At 33.6% G+C, this 17,803-nt stretch overlaps 2 protein-coding genes across 7 annotated transcripts in view; one reads left to right on the top strand and one right to left on the bottom strand.

Moving 5' to 3' along the window:
* The window catches only part of LOC135846809 (uncharacterized), a 208,227-nt gene that overhangs the window by 74,457 nt on the left and 115,967 nt on the right, over positions 1–17,803 (top strand). For all 5 annotated transcript variants that reach the window (XM_065366092.1, XM_065366095.1, XM_065366094.1 and 2 more), the window contains one exon: positions 14,479–14,556. The gene's annotated coding sequence lies outside the window, so the exon portion shown is untranslated. The remainder of the gene's footprint in view (positions 1–14,478; positions 14,557–17,803) is intronic.
* LOC135846807 (sodium/hydrogen exchanger 9B2-like) overlaps positions 1–17,803 on the bottom strand; it is a 131,962-nt gene that overhangs the window by 35,864 nt on the left and 78,295 nt on the right. The window lies entirely within an intron of this gene.

Here is a 17,803-nt window from a genome sequence, read left to right on the forward strand (position 1 = left end):
GTAAAAATTTCAAGTGCTAAAGTGGGTTTTTCGATTTTTGGCGAATTTTTGAAAATCTAATTTAGGCCAAAAATGAGGGAAAAAATCAAAATTTTACCAAATTGACCAAGAAAGCTGAAATTTAGGATATACCCTATTTTCGACATGCCAAATCGATTCGAAACTGTTTCAACCCGTTTTGAGCAGTTCTGGAGCCTCCAGCAGATTTTTGAAACTTGAAATTTTCACAAAATTTCATCAAATGGAGATGGAAAGCTGAAATTTACTCTATACTACAATTTTAACACTCTCCGAAGACGACTTCAAGTGGGTTCAAGTAATTTTAGGGCCTCCAGCGACTTTTTTGAAAATTACTGGAGCCTCCAGCAGATTTTTGAAACTTTGAATTTTCACAAAATTTCATCAAATAGAGATGGAAAGCTGAAATTTACTCTACACTCCAAATTTAACACCCTCTGAAGACGACTTCAGGTGGGTTCAACTCATTTCAGAGCCTTCAGCGACTTTTTTGAAAATTACTGGAGCCTCCAGTAGATTTTTGAAACTTGAAATTTCCCCAACATTAATTTATCAAATGGAGTTGGCAAGCTGAAATTTACTTCGCATACTACATGGTGGTTTCAAATGGTTTTGAAGCTTCCAGCTACTATTAGGAAATTTCAATTTTCCAAAAAAACGACATACAACCTTTCAAAAAGTTGCTGGAGGCTCCAAAACGACTAGATATTCACCAGCAGTCAACTTCGTAGCGTATTGAAATTAGTTTGCAGAATGAATTTCGACTCTCCATCTTAGATTCATGAGATTTTGGGGAAATTTCAAGTTTCAAAAATCTACTGGAGGCTCTGGTAATTTGCAAAAAAAAGTCGCTGGAGGCCCTGAAATTACTTGAACCCACCTGAAGTCGTCTTCAGAGGGTGTTAAAATTGGAGTGTAGAGTAAATTTCAGCTTTCCATCTTTGATGAAATTTTGTGAAAATTTATAGTTTCAAAAATCTGCTGGAGGCTTCAGGAATTTTCAAAATGTCGCTGGAGGATCCAAAACGACTTGAAATTCACCTGCAGTACTTCGTAGCGTATTGAAATTAGTTTTTAGAATTAATTTCAGCTTTACAACTCCAATTTGATGGAATTTTGTGGGAATATCGAGTTTCAAAAATTTTCTGGAGGCTCCAGAAATGCTCAAAACGGGTTGAAACCGTTTCCAATCGATTTGGCATGTCGAAAATAGGGTATATTCCAAATTTCAGCTTTCTTGGTCAATTTGGTAAAATTTTGATTTTTTCCCTCAGTTTTGGCCTAAATTCGATTTTTAATAATTCACCAAAAATCGAAAAACCCACTTTAGCACTTGAAATTTTGACAGGTGATACATTTTTGCATGATCTTTCGTCTTACCTTTGTAAGGTTTGAAAAAGTTCGTGCAAGTCCTATGTTGAAACGCAAAATCTGCGAATTTGGCTGACCTGTCAATCAAAATGGCCGCCATTTTGTAAGTAAGGCCAACTTTTTTTTTTGGAAAGTTTGCTTTAAAATGTTCCTTAGGATGTCCCCTTCAAGAAAAAAATTGTCCTGGAGGATTGGCGGGCGGGGGGGGGGTGCAATTACTCCTATTGTCATATGCCGGACTAGAAGTCTCATTTTTTTGCCAGAAGTTGCCAAAAAGCCCTGCCTTTGCTGTAAAATTGTCAGAATGTTGAACTTTTTCAAAAATTACAAGAAATTCTCGCTGTTTTTTTGAAAAGTTATGTTTTTTGCTGAATTGTCAGTGTTGCTTTTTATTAAAACTTTCCGTTTGTCAAAGATTGCCAAGTGATGCGTTTTGCTTGAATTGTGAACGTTTCGCTTTCTGGTAAAAATCAGAAAGTCTTACTTTCTTCCAAAAGTTGATCAAATTTCGCTATTTTGCCAGAAATTGGAAAAAAGTTCTGCGTTCCGCTAAAATTGTCAAGTCTCGCTTTTTGTCGAAAATGCCCTAAAATTATCATATTTTTTGCTAGCATTCATTCATAAAGTCTCACACTCTTTTTTTCACTAAAAAGTTGCGAATTAATCTAACTTTTTTTACCAAAAAATGGGAACATGTGTCAGTGTCACTTTTTTGGTAACAGTTTTCAAAAAATTCTGATTTTCGCAGAAATTTTCGAATCCTTGGTCGAGTATTTTTTTTTTAATTTTCTGCTATGAAATGTTTTACTCACGTTTTGTAATTTTTTGGATTACTTATTCGAGATTTTTTCGTTATTAACGTCATTTTTTTTTTTTTTAGAAAAAATTCCGTCCGAGCTCTATAAACGAGTTTAAACCATTTTAAAAAATTCTGGAGCCTCCAGCAGATTTTCGAAAGTTGAAATTTTACTCAATGGAATTGAAAAGTAAAAAAATTGCTCTATATTATGTACCTCTGTTTCAACATAGGTACTGATTGTGAGTCGATTGGAGATGGGTCCCGTTTAAAGCCTCAGATCGAAAACCATTCAAACCTTTTATGGAAATTTCAACTTTCAGAAACTTATTAGAGGCTTCAGAACTGCTCAGAACGATTCGAAACCATTTGAAATCTATTGAAGAGGGAAGGGCAAAAATATAACGTACAAAATTCTAGCTTTCTCGATAAATTAGGTGAAATTTTGTTTTCAAATTTAAAAAAAAAGTTCTCGACGTTCATTTTTTACTTTTTTAGACCAGATAAAAATGTGTCCTCGAGTCGTGTCATGATTAGGGTGAGGGGGGGGGGTCGACTTCATAGGGAACAAACAAAGTTTCGAGATATTCGTGGGGCAAACGACTTAAATTTTTTTCAATTTGTGATTTTCTCTCAACTTGCAGAAAAGCCCACTGATCAGTTTACAAGAAAATCAATCAATTGGTTGAAATGTGTTCATACAGTAGGCAAACCTTACAAAATCCTTCGTTTCGGAAAAATACATACAAAATAAAGTACCGATAAACTGAAACATAATCTTGAGACTTTATCTTTTGGTCGTTATACAAGTTGCTCAGACGTATCAAGAATATAGGCAGATAGGCACATTTTTAAGTCACGTAAAGCTCGTACAATAAGTAATTTTTCCTTATCCTTACGACTACGTATTATACAAACATATCTACTCGTATGAAAAAAAATGAGGAAAAAAACTAAGACACGATCTCTTATAAGTCTGTAGATACAGGTACTTGAAATATAATCACGCGAAATTCAAAATTCAACGCATCGTCGAAGCTCGTACACGCGTTGAATAAACTTTTCCATCTCACGTACGAGGACGTAATCGTTGAACGTTTTAGTTTTGGAAATGAAATTCATCATGTGAGCTAGAAAACTCGAGAATTACCTCAACATTTCTACAATTCAGTCTCACGCGACGTTTTACGACTCTCTCGCGCTATTCCAGCGACAATAATCCGTAGACTGTAGATAATAGATATTATTTACGCCGAGCAGTCGTCGGCTTGGAAACAGGCAAGAAAAAATCCAATTCAACAAGTATTACACCCATCGAAGTATTTTTTCAATTAAAAACTCGACGCTATAAAGTTTTTCACAAAAGGATTAACTTTTTCAAAACGGCAGTAATTCATCGGTTGTGGTTCCTCGCGATTGTCTGCTCGTTTTCAATACCTATCGTCGTCGTGTTTACGTACCTATACATTCGTATTAATTAATCAATTAGGTATAATGATTTGTCGCGATATAAACTTGACAATTTCACGGTTTACTTCTTTGGAAATACTTTTATTCGTACTTGAAAATGTTATAGATGTTTTAAAAAAGACCATTCAGAAATAATGAAATGAATATAAAGCACGCCTATATAATGTATGAGAACCGACTTTAAACTGGCAAAGCTGTTAAATATTTTCTTCTAAATTGAAGCTGTTTAAAAAAAGAAAATAAAAAATGAACGTCGACGAAAGTTTTGAATAAAAAATACACACCAGCGACGGCTTTCTTTAATAATGTAAAATTTTGCGGCAACTGGCGTAAAAAAAATAACAAGTGCAACGAAAATACGCGAAAAATCTTAAATTAAAATTTACTCAATCGATTTAATACTTTTCTCTTGGGAAAGCGTAATACACTGTATCGTTTATTTTGTCAATTAGAAAAACATTTTTCGCGTTGATTTTTTCGATTCTTTTTACTCGCATTTTCGATCTCGAGGGAAATAGTGCAAGATTTCCCTTGACCTGAAACACCGCAACGACGAAGAATTTGGTACCGCAGCTGAGGGGGATTGGTATTAAAATTTTATAATCTTAATATACGACCGATTGAACTTTGAAAAATTCGTAAGAACAATGAATCGATTTCACTTTCGCCAGTTTATACTTATTTTTTAGTTCGTCGGCGTCGCAGAGCAATTTCGCGTACCCGTTTTAGGTATTCATATTCTTGGAGTAATCTTTCATCTTGACTATGGGCTTGTTCATCACCATTCCCTTGATATTCGGAAATCCGCGGGGATATTTTTTCCTTTTTGCTTAATTTCTTTACACTTTGATACTGTACGCACTTGGCGTAAAAGCAGAGACGTGCGAAACTTGGGTATCGTTGAATGATGGGTATTTTTTCAATCAATGAGATGTGTTTTGAAAATTTGCTCACAGTATCCGCGTATCCGGTTCGTTTTTCTTCTGCGAGTCGATGATATCGTAATGAATTGGAAACACGTCGACAGTTTAGTGGAATTAAAATCTCTTTTCGTTGTCAATGCTGGCTACCTGTTTCATGAATACGAGTAAAGTCTGAACCCTTCCCTCTTCCTGAAAGTGGAAAATAAAGTTCGAAAAGAATGAAGAAGGTGATGAGGGTGGGTCTCGAAAAAAACTAAGGAGATTTTGCCCAAATGAGACGAAAACCTTTATTTCGAGTTGAAAAAAAAACGAAAAAATTTTATAACTTTTTGGCTATTTTTCTTAATTTTTCAAAATTCGTATCTAATAATGAATGAAAAATTGATTTCGCTGCATTTTAAAATATGTAGTTTTCCTGTTTCAAAAATGATATCTTCTGATGTTTTGGCTTGAAATGTGAAATATTTAAAAATAAAAAATTTTCGAACACGAATTTACTCAAAAATAAATAATTTGGCCTTGCGTTTCGATGGAAATGGCCTAGATTGACACAGAATCTCAAATACTGTGTTTGGAAGTGGGTCATTTTTCTCAAATCAGGTTGGTAACAGGCTAGAGCAAAAAAAAAACACTTTTTTCCCTGAAAATACGCATTCTTTGAACACTCATATCTCCTCTCGAGGAACTTTTCCGGAGCTAAACATTTTTCTGAGTGACTTTCTACTCAAAAGAAGATCTGCGCTAAATTCGTTCAAAATCCTCCAGTATTTTTTCTTCGGATATTACCTCCTTTGCTAAATTGCACCTTTAAATTATGTAAATCCGATAAAAATTAACCACTCACAGAATACGAGTAAATTTTTGTTCAACAGAAATTTTTTCAACGATGCTGGCTGAATTTTGAGCTTGAAAATGGATACGTAGGAACGTAACAATTTAAAAATAATACCTATGTACTAATAAAACGTGAGCTTGCAAAACACATACCATATTATTTGCTCGTTCGCTATCGGCTCCTTGAATCGAACCAATGATCCGTCGATATTTATATTTTTTTTCAATGGAAACGGAATGGCACTTTACCAATATAATCACCCAATTATATACCTTTTCAATGTTCGTTATATGTTTTAGTTTTGTGTTTGTCGATGTTATTAAACAGGAATGCTTTTGATGGATTTTTTTGACGTAACGTGTTTTTTTTTTTCAAAAATAGCTTGAAAATATTTTTAGGTAAATAGTCGAGAAGTAGGTACTTTATGTTGTTTATCGACTTTTGTTTTAAAATAAACTGATATGTGAAGAGAAGTTTTACTCATTTTTAGCACGTTTCGTTTTTTTATTGAAATGACGCGACTTTATTTGAAAATCTGAATGTTGCAAAAGGGGCTTTTGTGCAGTTTTTATGAAAATGTAAGATTATTACGATTTTTCGGTAATTTTGATTCTGTAAAAACAGATTTTTTTGGCAATTGACAAAAAAACAATACTTTTAGGACATTTTTTTTGATGTTTGTAATTACTTGATTATTACACCCGTCGTGTGAGATTTAAATCGAGTTGTTAAGGTCAAGTTTTTTAATTAGGTCTAAGAATTTTTTAATTTCGGAAGGGTCGTCTGGTATGAATAAGGATCTTTCATCTATTTGTAGGGATAGTCTGTGCTGATCTAAAGAGGGACAGTGAAATAGTAAGTGTTGGACAGATATAAGTTCTGACATGCAGAACTGGCATGTGGGTTTTGGGGCCTTTTCATAGAGGTGACTATGGGAGATTTTTGTGTGGCCAATTCTCAATCTGGTTATAATGATTTCTTCAAGTTGAGATAGGTTTTTACAAGGCTGAGTAGTTTTTTTGTGGCGAAAGAGCTTGTTTGATGTTCGGAGGAACCAAAAGTTTTGCCATTTCTTAAGTGAGTTATGGGTGAAGATAGATTTAAGGTCGTCAGCTGCGATAAATGTGAGAGGCGAAAGAGTAGTGGCGGATTTTGCATTTTTATCAACAATTTCATTTCCTGTGATTCCAACATGGCTGGGTACAAGGTACATACATAAACTGTATGGAGAAGTTTGAATTTTGTAATCAAATAGAGTTTTATGAATATTTTGAATTATTGGGTGGTCAGAAAATAGATTTTAGATAGCAGTTAGTGAGCTGAGGGAATCACTCTGAATTAAGAAAGACTTATTTTTCTGATTCATAAGTGAATATATCACAGAGGCAGTGGAAAATAGCTGCGACTGTAAAGCAGAGATTGAATTTTTTGTATTCTGATGAGAGTTCAAGATAGTTTTGTTTCATTACTAGTAGAGAGTGGCTATTTTTTGGGTAGTTAATAAGTTGCGTATTGTTTTGAGGAGGCTTGAGGAGCCAAGGGGGATATAATTGGTATGGAAATACGCCATCTTTGGTTCAATTTATTAATAATACCGCCAATGTAATACGTTATTTTTTTACTTCATATTCATTTTAATACACAAAATAATAAACATTTTCCCACCATTTTTTGATTCCATTTCATTATACGACTGAAATGAAAAAATCACATCACCGTCAAAACCACGAAATCTATAACCAAAAATGGTGTATTTCCATACCGGGTATCTAGTTCCTTAATTATATTGGTTTTTGGATGAGTGTTTTAGGATTGATTTGAAGATCATTCAACATTGTGATGAAATTAGAAATGGGTCCTTCTATATGATCAAAGTGTTGGGGGTTGGGTGAGTTAATTGAGTTTTGGAGTGGATGGGAAGGGTTGGTGGATGCATTTGAGATGAATTTGTTTGTTATGAGAGTTCTTCTAAAATCTGGGGGTAATTCTGCCGCTTCACAATAAAGGCTATCTATTGGAGAGGAATAGAGGGCTCCTAAACAGATCCTTAGGGCTGAATTTTGAATTGTTTTTAGGATATTGGAAGTTTTATTTGAGATATTTGCAAAACGTGGGCTTCCATACTCAATTTTACTGCGAATTAGAGATTTATACGAGTGAAGTAGGAGTTTGCGAGATGGATTATACTTGGAATTTTTGATTATTTTCAACAGATTTAGGCGTTTCATGATATCTGATTTTACTTTTAGGAAATGAGGAGTCCAATTTAGTTTTCTATCAAAAGTTAAGCCAAGAAATTTAGTAGTGGTTTTGAATTCTAAAGAGTGTCCTTTGAAGTTGAGAATGAGATCTGGAGGAATCTTATTTTTTTTGTGAAAAGTATACAGTGGGTTTTTGACTCAGAGAAGGTTATACCATTAGAATCTGCCCATGATTCAATTTTTTCAAGAGTTTCTTGGATTACTTGAAGAGCTAGGTAGTTGAATATTATTTGAACGAAAGGAAATGTTTGTATCATCAGCAAAGATTCACAGAGAAATGGGTCTAGAAACAACATTGGAAATGTCATCAATCAAATGTAAAAATAAGATTGTGCTAAGAACTGAACCTTGGGGGACTCCATTTTCAATTTCAAAAAATTCTGAGTATGTATTGTTAACTCTCACTCTATAAAAGTACAGTTTGTTAAGAAATTCTGAATAAAGTCGGCCAAATGTCCTCTAATTCCAATGGAATATAATTTTTGGAGAATTTTATAACGCCAGGCTTTATCAAATGCCTTTTCAAGATCAAAAAAGACTGAAAGAACACTTTCTTTATTCTGAAAGGCTGAACTAATTTCTTTTTGGAGACTAAAGAGGTGGTCTAGGGTAGATTTTTTCTTTCTGAAACCACTTTGATAAATGGTAAGAGAGTTTGAGGAATCAATATACCAATTAAGACGTTTAATAACCATTTTTTCATGTATTTTGCAAAGAACTTACGTTAAGGAGATGGGGCGATAACTACATAGATGCCAGATTTGGGTTTTTATCAGGTTTTAATATTGGAATGATTGTTGCAGTTTTCCACAATTTTGGGAAGGAATCAGAAGTCCAAATTTTGTTATATATAACTGAAGTAAGTCTTCTTTTCTGGTGTCTGAAAGGTACTTTAACATATGAGGGTGAATTTCATCAGATCCAGGGGATGAATCTTTAATGTTGTAGTTTAGATAATGATTTAGCTGTTAACCAAGAAAAAAAAGATTTCATTGAAAAAAAAAAATTTGACGAATAAACAAGTCAATTCGGAAAAAACATGTTTTTTGACAATTTTAGTAAAATGTGTGTCTTTTTTAGAGTTTTAAATTTTGACAAAAAAGTAAAACTGTTTTGTAATTTTGACCAAAAAAACTAGGTACATTTTTTGGCAATTCCGGTAAAAAAGAGGCTTTTGTACAGTTTTGCAATTTTTGCAAAAAATCTAGACTTTTAGGACATTATGACCAAATAAAAGATTTTTCCTGCGAAAAAAATAAATTTTGGCGATTATTAAATATGTGTCTTTTTTATACTTTTTACAAGAAAACTGTTTTTTTCGTAATTTTAGTAAAAATGTATTTTTTGGTACCGAATTTTGTTTTAAAAAAAACTACTTTTTCTTGAAATTTCACCAAAAAAGCAAAAATTTTTGGTAATTTCTACTAAAAAAAATATTTGTTCACTACAGTTTGGCAATAAACAAGACTTTCTATGTAGTAATTTTGTATAAAAAAAGAACCAGTTATTTTGATAATTCTGGCAACAAACAGAATTTTATCGAACCGAAAGCTCTCGAGCGGGGATACCCCCCCCCCCCCACCCTCGACTTAGCATGTTGAAGTTGGGGAATAAAGCAAATTTTCACATTCCAACTTCATCGGGTAAAATTTTGTGGAAATTTCCACTTTAAAAAATCTATTGAAGACTTCAGTTTCGCTCAAAACGGCATGAAATCGTTTTCGATCAATTCAGAGGGTCAAAAATAGTGCACACATTAAATGTCAGCTTTCTAGGTCAATTTGACAAAATTTTGATATTACCCCCTTATTTTAAGCTCAAATTTGATTATAAAAAATTCGCCAAAAATCGATAAATATGCGCTTTAGCATCTGAAATTTTGGCTGACGATGTGAGCACTCGTTCTTTCTATATGCTCTCTTGTCAGGTAAAAAAAATTAAATTGCAGAGAAAAGCTCATTGACAATAAATTTAACTGTTAATAATTAACGATAAAATGACGTCATCGAACAAATTGATTTGTAAAATGCTACTGTTATAGCGTCGATCCGCAGCGATAGCTGTAACGGAAAATGAATTACCTACTGGAATTGAATTCGCTATACAGTCGACGACAAACGCCTTTAATCAGTTTGTCATTTTTATGCCGAGAAAATCGCGTACAAAATTACGCGACCTCTCTAAGAGTAAGTCCATTATAATGATCGTATTTTAACAATATCGTGTTTTGAATTCGCTCTCGTTTATTCTCTACTTTCCTTCTTACCTTAACATCCATTTCGCGTTTACAACGAAAGTGAAAAATTTGCCAGGCTTTTTCTCTCTATGTAAAGGTCGTGCAGAGAGGCCTTGACTCGGTTATTCCTATGCTGTTTTTGTGATGCTAATATCGCCGATTCTTATTCTAATTAATGGTACAGATTTTATCAAAGGTGACTCTCTTTTTTGTTTTTTGTATTTTTTTTCCTTCTTTGTATGTACTACAATGGAAATAACTCGCTGAAAAGGTTCATTTCGTAAATCTCGCATTTTTTTTCCTCCAACTTATTTTGTCATATTTTAACATACTGCGAATTGAAACACTCGATTCGAGTGTACGAACTTATATACTCGCATAAGTACGTAGATAGGTCAAACGATGTGAATGAAAAAATCACAGAAAAGATCAAAAGCATTTAAAAGCACTCTAGAACGAAATTTGATCAAATTGATAACCCTTTTTTCGCGCCTGTATACCTACATAGAGAAAAAAAGAATAATATTGCGAAATTGAGAAAAGAGCACGAGAATAGATGGGTAGGTACTTGTATAGTTCGACAATATTTATCACGACGTGGAAACGCGTGGAGAGGTTTTTTTGTTTTATTTTATCTATTTTCGTATATCTTTAATGTATTTTTTCCTTCGTATTCGCCCGGTACGATTTGAAAAGATGGTATGAAATTATTCTACCCTCTCTCGACAGTAAAAAGAAAAAGTTTTATATTTGAATGGAAAAGATGCTGTTTTCTGTTACAAACTTCATATTATTGTCTTTCGTTGAAGAAGAAGAAGAAAAAAAAGGAAGAAAAATTGTTGAAAAGGTTATTTCCTTTCACCTCATTTCTTCGTAAAAAGAAATTTGAAGACTTTGTTAGCGTTTTTTTTTTCCTCGGACTTACATTTGATGAAAAACTAACTTGGACCCCCCATTTTCTAAACGTGAAATCAGAACTCTTGAAACGTATCAATTTATTAAAAATAATAAAAAATCCTAAATATAACCCTTCACGTAAATTATTAATCCATCTATATAAATCTCTCATACGCAGCAAAATTGACTATGGCAGTCCATGCTTTACAAAAATTTCCAATAAAACCGCCAATATCTTAAAAACTATTCAAAATTCTTCTTTACGAATTTGCATTGGAGCTCTTTACTCCTCACCCATAGATAGCATCTACTGTGAAGCTGCGGAACTACCCTCAGATTTCAGAAAATCACTAGTAACAAATAAATTCATTACATCAGCCTCAGCTAATCCATCACATCCCCTCCAAAATCTTATCTCAATATTCAGCTTACATCATTTCCAACAAAATGACAACCCACTTGCTAAGTTCATCTCAGAAATAAAAAACCTTGAAATTGATCTCAAAAATCTCATCCAAAAACCCATAACATACCCTCCTTGGCTATTAAAACCCTTACAAATTGATTTTCAACTGAGAAATTATCCTAAAAGAAACCATTCCCCATTAGAAATCAAAAGCCACTATCTTGAACTCATATCAAACTACACAGAATTCAATTTATGCTTTACTGATGGTTCCAAAATCTCTAACCTACATACAGGATATGCTTTTTCAATAAATGAAAAAATTTTCAATTTTAAAATTCATGAGGTCTCTTCAATATTTACTGCCGAACTTCTTGCAATTTACCATTGTCTTTTGAACATATCCACCACTCAGCTTGAAAACAAAAACTTTTTAATACAAAGTGACTCTCTTAGTTCCTTGATATCCATACAAAACATTTTTTCAGATCACCCTATTGTTCAAAATATCCACAAAATTCTGCTAGATCTCCAAAATTCAAACCACACCATCCACCTTATGTATACTCCTAGTCATGTCAGCATTGAAGGAAATGAAATTGTTGACACCTATGCAAAATCAGCCACTATCCCCCCTCCCTTCACCATTTTCACCCCTGACGATATAAAATCCTTCTTCAAACAAAATACTCACTCTAAATGGCAAAATTTCTGGTCATCACAGACATCAAACAAACTCTTTCAACACAAAAAAACAATCTACCCCTGGAAAAATCTTGATCACCTAAACAGAAGAGAAGAAATAATTATAACCCGTCTAAGAATAGGCCACTCTAAAATCACACACAATCATCTCTATCAAAAAATTCCGAAACCCCCCTGTCAATTCTGTGAAAATGAACCTATATCCATCCAACATTTACTATTCACCTGTCCTAAATTACAGCAAACAAGACTATCTCTCCAAATAGACCCAAATTCAATGACCATTCCAGATAACCCTTCCGAAATCCAAAAATTTATAACCCTACTTAAAAGCACCAACCTAATAAACCAAATCTAAACCCTTCTAGCCACGGGTCACAGTGGTCCGAAATGAAGAAGTAGCGGCCAAAAATCAAATTTTAAAGCAAAATCCGCAAAATTTCGGATATGGGGGTTTTTTTGGTCGCTGAAGTCGATTTTGGCATTTATTTTACCCCTAATCTCAAAATGAGCCCTCAGAGGGGGGCAGGGGTGGTACAAAATCGAATTTCAGAGCAAAATTTGTAAAATTTTGGATATGGGGGTTTTTTAGGTCGCTGAAGTCGATTTTGGCATTTATTTCACCCCTAACCTCAAAATGAACCCTCAAAGGTGGGAGGGGGCATTGCAAAACATGAAATTTCGATTAATTCGAGGTGGGCAATCGAAATAATGTATTTTTTTAGAACGCTATAGGATATGGGGGTTTTTTAGGTCGCTGAAGTCGATTTTGGCATTTATTTTACCCCTAACCTCAAAACGAGCCCTCAAAGGAGGGAGAGGGTGGTCCAAAACATGAAATTTTGAAAAATTCGTGAGGGTATCGAAATATGTTTTTTTTGGGTCACCAAAGTCAATTTTAGTATTCATATTCCTGTAGTAATTTTTTACTTGAAAATGTTTTTAAAAAAATAAGAAAAACAGCATTTATGCAACTTTACATAGCAATTTTTTCAAATGGGGCAGGTTGGGGCAGCCAATTTTTCAGGGATGTTTTTCTTTACATGCCATAGTACCCCAGGGATGTGATATTTCACGTTGAGTCAGCTTGGGTTTTTTTTAAAAAAAACTTTTACCTTGAAAATAGCAAAAAAATGAGTTTTTTTGTGACGAGCATGCTAGAAACCAAAATATTTTTGAAAAAATGGAATCAACGATTTTTATACTCAAAAATGTCCATATTTTGATATAAACCCATAAAGTTTTGAAAAAAATTAAAATTGACATGCTTTACAGCATTTTGAAGTTAGCAGTTTTTTTGACTATTTTGAGGTACTTCAATTCATTCATTTCTGTAGGCAAGCAAAATAATGGAAAAGTGTTTGAAATCACAGAAAGGGACGTGGAATATAATGTAGAAAACTGCTACATATTCGTAATCAACTTTTGAGACTTGTTCAATCTAAGGATTTTTTGAATTTTGGCCGCTACTTCTTCATTTCGGACCACTGTGCGGGTGTAATAATCGTGTAATTATAAACACCCAAAACAAAAAAAAAAAAAAAAAAAAAGTTTCAGTTTGTGTTCGGTGAATTTCATTTTAGGAGTGGTTTGAAAGAGTGTTTGGTGTGAAAAATTGTCTCATTCAAAATATTTTGTTGGAGAGTTTGAATTTTACTGTTAAATTGTATGTAGTTGCTGAGAACAATTTTTTTATACCTACTAAATTTAAAATCATTGGTAAGGGGGAGTGGTAAAATATTTTTTTTCAATTCAAAGGTTTAGAATTCTACAAATGTAGGTGGAAAGCTAAATTGAAAGAATTTGCAAAAATACGTCACTGGCCTAAATTTCAGGGGCTGCAGTGCACTTTTTGATTTTCGGGTCAAAAATGGGGAAAACCCGAATTTTACCAAATTGGCTCAAGAAGCTGATGTGGTTGGACCCTATTTTTGACCCTCCAAATCAATTGGGAATGGTTTCGAATTGTCTTGAGGAGCTATGGAGCCTCGAAAAGATTTCTGAAAGTTGGATTGGGGCCACATTTCAACATTTTTCTCAGTGAATGTCGATAAAGTTTCAATGAAGAACTGCTGCTCCAGCCATAAATCGAAATTTCAGTTTTCGAAAAAAAAACCCTGTCCAATTTAACCTTAGTCCATATTAACGCGATTGGTGTTTTTTGACCAAATTTGACCGTTGACACTTGAGAAATATTTTTAGAGTCATTTTACGTTCAATCGTCCCAGTTCTGGGTTGAGGAACTTTGGATTTCGGCTAAAGATTTTTTGTAGCTTCTTTCACTGTGTACATTAAAAAGAAGAAAAAATCAATCGCCATCGTTGGCTTCCCAGCCTTCCTTTACTCGACGATTCTCCTTATTTCCTAACACAAGAGGTCTACAAAAGATTAAGAAATTGACTGTATGAGTAAAATATAGTTAAAGTGACGACGTTGAATCCCTTTCTGCGATTTTTCATGAATTTTTCCTACTTAAAAATCATATGAAGCTTCTGAAACGATCCATTCACACTTATTGATAATGTACCTACCTAATATTTTGCTTCTGTTCTGTTTTTAGATAAAATGTGTACCAGTAGCAGCCAAAGTGACCTTTCTTCTCACAATTGGATGATACTTTTCCATCAATGAAGATTGGGTAAGTTAATTTTACCTTTATAATGTCTCATGTAATGGCAGGAGTTATAGAAGGGTGCACATTATTATACAAAGCATTAAATTTATCATTATGAAGATGTCGTGTCACTTTCATCATTATTTTGAGGTCTACGAACGATCCTGACACAAACTTTGTGCTACAGGGGTCGTTGATTTCCCCAAAATTGGAAAAAAAAAGTAGTCGAAATCGATCCCCGTATAGCCTAATGTAGCATCATATAGGTAGTAAAATAATTACTTCGCAAAGTGCGAATAGGCGAAATCTGATATTTGTAAAACGGGAAAATACTCTCTAAATTTGAAACAGTCAATTTCACTGCTTAGCAGTCACGACATTTTGCCTTTTTAAAGCAGTAGTTTTTTTTTACTGCAAAACAGTGAAAAATTACTGAATTGGTCAGTAAAAAATCATTTTGACTGACCAATTCAGTAATTTTTCACTGTTTTGCAGTAAAAAAAAACTACTGCTTTAAAAAGGCAAAATGTCGTGACTGCTAAGCAGTGAAATTGACTGTTTCAAATTTAGAGAGTAACAACACCCTCGGTGTGGTATCGCATATCATAGAACATTGAGACACCATTAAGACTTTGTAACCGGATTTTCATTTCAAAATGAAAAGCGAGATTCTTAAAAAGCACATCTACGGTTTCCATCTACCTCTAATCCCTTGTACAAATTTTAGTCGTTTACACCTCGATTAGAATTTAGAAATGAAGCTACAACATTCGCAAGCTCAGTTCTTGTGAATTTGGATCTTTATACTTACCTATTGTTAGAAGTGGGTTAGTGAACATGATTTGAAATACGATAACGAGCTACATATCAGGTGTTTTGTGAGATAACAAGCGGTCGTTTTGGCTTGGCATAGGTATTACATTGTTCGAAAAGTAAAGTAGGAAAGTACCTACTACATCGAATAAGGAAGTCTTTCGTGTGTGTTTCTACTTTGATATGCTTTAATTTCGATGGAATTTGTTTTTCGAGTAACATAGTGATCGCTATGGTACAAATACATTACCTACATTGTTTAAAAAAGTACCGAAAAGGAAAGTCTTTCTGTGTGTTTTTCTTCTGCTTTGATATGTTTCAATTTCTGAGGAATTTGAAGCATATTTCAATGCTTGAATCAAAAATAACTCATTTTTGTTTTCTGTTTTTTTTTTTTTTTTTTTTTTTTTTGAAAACAGTTTAGTCGTCAAAATAAATAATTAATTAAAAAATAATCCATTCTTTGAAAAATGTCCGCACCCGATAGTCTAGTTACAACCATCATGACACCTGAACGTGAGAATAAAAATCACATGGTGGGTATTTTTCCCAGTATAACGATTAGTCATGTCAATTGCATTGCACGCGATTGAAAAAAATGAAGCAATCAACGCGAAACACTCTTTGATGATAACTGCACGCGAAACAATTCGATAATTTAAACGTTTATTTATCCTTTCGAACGCAAATTACGAATATTTTGAAGTAGACTTCACGCCCCTCGGTAACTCTTGATCACTTACTTTTTTCATAATGACTGGCTAAAGAGATACTGAGGGATTGAAATTGAAAAGTATAGCAGGTTAAGATAGTGAAATCGGCTCGTCGTGGCTTTCCAAACAATACTTTGCTCGAAAGCCAGGATGAGCGAAAATTTTAAGTCAAATTTTGGGCTCCCAGCACAATTATTTTGGGAGTGGAGAAAGCCACAAAGTAGTTTTTATTTCATTAGGTAGGTTAGGTAGTAGGTATAGGACATAGGTACGTATTCATGGTGAATTAGGAAATCCTGTGAGATTTTTTTTCATATTATTCAAATGATTTTGCACTGACCAGGAAATAAATTTTTAATTAAAATTGATGACTTTATGCGTGAAAAATCATGAAAAAAATCTTTTTTTTTTTTTTTTTTTTAAGGTAAAGAATATGCAATTTGCATTAAAAATTCTGAATAAAATGTGACCGTGACGGTAAATGAAACAGAAAAATTTTGAGGATTTAGACCAAATTCAGTGGAGACATTCATTTTGAGTTTAAAGTCATTCAGAAAAAATTTTCAGCTGTGTAGGTGTCCCTGGATGAGAGATATGGTCCTTAAAAACGGGAAAAATTGTTTTTTTTTTCGCTCCAGCTCCAACCCAACCTGTTTTGGGAAAATGGCCCAGTCCTAGTTCTAGGAATATCTTTTGAAACTGAGACATTTTCCACAAAACATGTCGGGTGGAAGTGAGAAGAAAAAAATCACTATTTTGGGAAAATTCCTTCTCTGTGAGGACCCATATCTCCCCTCCCCAGGGCAATCCTCCATAACTAAAATTTTTTCTGAGTGGCTTTCAACTCAAAGTGAAGGTCTTTAACTTTGGTTCGAAAGGAAATCACCAAATAAAAAGCCTTTAAAGAACTAAAAATTCTTATTTTGCTGAGAAGTTGAAAAAAAAATTCAAAAAACCTCCATAAATGACCTTTGATAGTGTTTAGCATTCCTGTAAATTTGAAAAACCCGATTGAAAACTACTTAAGATGAAAATTATTTCAAACAGAAATGTCAATAACGCTCCTTTAGAAGTAGTTGGCGCTGATGTCCTTTTCGATTTTCAGATTTTCTTGTAGTAATTTCTCAGGGTGTCTAACGATCCTTCAGGTTCTTCTAGGTTAGTAAAATTTTGTCTTTTTGCCTATGGGTCCTTCTTTTCGAAAAAGTCAGTAAAAAGTCCTCCTTTTTGCCCGAAGGTCCTTCTTTTTTCCAAATTTTCAAATATGTAATTCTGTCATGTAATCAAAATCAGGAATGGTGTTGTTTTACGTCTCATTTTAACAATTTTCCACAGGTTTCTCCCTCGCTTCGCTCGGGCTAGATCATCTTTCTTTTCTTTTCTCGAACCGAAGTTAGAGAGTAGAAAAATTGACTCCTCAAATCAAAAATAATTCTGGTTTACCTCTCAGGAATTGTGAATTTTCGAAATTTTTCCCCTCGCTTCGCTCGGGCATTTACTCATGGTTTTTAAAATGATGAGTTAAATACCAACTTTATGTTGTTTTCTGAAAACTTTTAAAATTTGAAAATTTTGAAGCTATGAAAATCAACTTTTTACATAAAAAATGATGTTTTACGCTTTGAATTATCAATTTTTCACAGCTTTCACCCTTGCATCGCTCGATCAGATTTGAAAATAATTCTACTACATCAATTTTCAAACATTTCCTAGAATGGAAAAATCAACTAGAGAAATTCCAAAAA

The sequence above is a fragment of the Planococcus citri genome, chromosome 5 (genome assembly GCF_950023065.1).
Source record: "Planococcus citri chromosome 5, ihPlaCitr1.1, whole genome shotgun sequence".
In the NCBI taxonomy this organism is placed as follows: Eukaryota; Metazoa; Arthropoda; class Insecta; order Hemiptera; family Pseudococcidae; genus Planococcus; species Planococcus citri.